We start from the raw sequence: 2,264 nt of genomic DNA, 5'->3' as shown, positions 1-2,264 counted from the left end.
GATAAGTGTCTTGAAACCTCCCTCTTGAAAACAGTGAAAAAGGCTAACCTCTTCTGCCCCTCCCCCAGCCATCCTCACACAAATAATTCCCTAACCAATGAAAAAAGGCTAACCTCTGCCACCCCCCTCCCCACCCACACCTATCCTCACACAGCGTAACCCATCTCAGCTGAACGCAAAACTGACAGTCGGAACTCTCGCGCGTCAGTTAGCGTCCCCGTCAGGAGTGTATTGGGTTTGAGGGGCGCAGGGTGGTTCCATTATCTACCATTCTCTCTCATCACCTGGCACTCAACACCTCTCGCGGGGCATTATGGGTTTTTACGCTCCAACGTGATTCCCTCCGTGTTTGCTCTAATGGGAGGGGGGGGGAGGTGACTTTTTAAATGTTTTTTTTTTTTTTTTTACTTGTATCTTTGGTTATTCTTAAATGGTTCTGTATTTTTTTTTTTCATGTGGCATTTTGTTGTTATCCTTTGAGGTATTAGTGGTGGTGATGATGATGATGATGATGGTGGTGGTGATGATAGCAGCAGTAGTAGTAGTAGTAGTAGTAGGGGTGTACGTAACAATACATCTGTACAATAATTAATTTTAAGTGTGTATTTCCACCAACGTATATGTCATATGTTATGTATCTATTTACTTACTGATTTGTTTATTTATTTACATAATTATTGAATTCAGATGGTTAATTAATTGGCTAGTTGAATAATTAGTGAGTGAGTAAGTTACTTTTGGCGAAGGACTGAAAATGGTATGCTCTCTCTCTCTCTCTCTCTCTCTCTCTCTCTCTCTCTCTCTCTCTCTCTCTCTCTCTCTCTGTCTCTCTCCTTCGCTTGAGTGCACAGGAATATATTTTTTTAACATTATTATAGTCCCTCACACCACCACTTCGTTCTCTTACACGTTGCTTCATACTCTGTACTAATTTTTTTCTTTTCTTTCTCTTTCTCTTTACTGTCTTGCTTTGTCCTTATATAAACACATAATCTCTGTCTTCATTAATTTTCAGCGGTGATCTACTTCGTACCTGACCTCCCTTGTCCGTGTTCTGTGAGTGTTCTTTTTGTCTGCTTGCCTGTCTGTCTGTCTGTCTGTCTGTCTGTCTGTCTCGCTAACTTATGCTCATACTAACATTATTATTTTTTTTTTTCATTTTTATTGATATCTGTGTTAGAGGTCATCCATCACTCCTGTACGCTTAGTTATTTCTTATTCTTTACAACGCAGGTTATTCTTATTTTAATGTTTTCTAGTCGGTTTCATTAACTTTCAATGATATTCACTGTACTATGCCTTTCTCTTCTTATTTTCCTTTTTTTTTCTGTTTTTGTGTATTCTTATTATATTTTTTTTTATCGTTTCATTATTTTTTTTTTAACGATATGCACTTTACTACACCTCTCCCTTCTTACTCTCCCATTTTTTTTTTTTATATAACGCACTTCTATATCCTTGCTATGATGTTTTCTATTAATTTTCATCAATTTCTCAACGATATTCAGTCTACTACCACCTTCATAATATTTCAACAGTCACTATAACACTTAACTATCTCCCAATATGTACAAAACACTTTACTAAACACGAGTCTTTACATCAGTTTGTCAACGCTTCTAAGGTATCCACGCGCGGCCTCTCCTTGCCTCCCGCACACCTTGTTACTCCCGCTCGCTTCTCTCATCGGCCCCGTGGCGCAATGGTAGCGCGTCTGACTCCAGATCAGAAGGCTGGGTGTTCGAGTCACTCCGGGGTCATGATTTGTTTTACTGGCAGCTGAGTGGTCGTGGTGCTATTTATTTGACTCTTTATGGTGCTGGCGTAGCTACTGGGGTGCTGTGCTTTAGTTAGTGTTGTAATTTTCGCCTCTATAGCTGTGTTACTAATGGAGAGGTGTTACTGAGGCGGGTGCTATAAAGAATGCGGGTATTACGTAAGCGGTGGCTGTCCATTGGTGAGTTGCAGCGCCGGATACTGCTGTCAGTTGCTGATGTTGCTACTACTGCTGCTACTGCTACCATTACTCATATCGTTATTATTACCGCAATTACCATTACTACTACTACTACTAATATTATTACTACTACTTGTACTGCTACTACTACTACTACTACTACTTGTACTACTACTGCTGCTACTACTACTACTACTACTACTGCCACTACTACTATTACAACGACAACAACAACGACTACTACTACTACTACTACTACAACTACTACTACTACTACTACTACCACAGTAACAACAGTAACGGTGAT

General features: G+C 39.8%; 1 non-coding gene across 1 annotated transcript; it reads left to right on the top strand.

Annotated features, from left to right (window-relative positions):
- The first annotated feature begins 1,688 nt into the window (after positions 1-1,688).
- Positions 1,689-1,760, top strand: Trnaw-cca (transfer RNA tryptophan (anticodon CCA)). Its single transcript has one exon. It is a non-coding gene; the product is annotated as a tRNA-Trp (tRNA).
- The last annotated feature ends 504 nt before the right edge of the window (positions 1,761-2,264 follow it).

This window comes from Scylla paramamosain, chromosome 10, assembly GCF_035594125.1.
Source record: "Scylla paramamosain isolate STU-SP2022 chromosome 10, ASM3559412v1, whole genome shotgun sequence".
Classification (NCBI taxonomy): domain Eukaryota; kingdom Metazoa; phylum Arthropoda; class Malacostraca; order Decapoda; family Portunidae; genus Scylla; species Scylla paramamosain.
The sequence above is the reverse complement of the archived record's forward strand: the minus strand, read 5'-3'. Positions and strand labels throughout refer to the sequence as shown.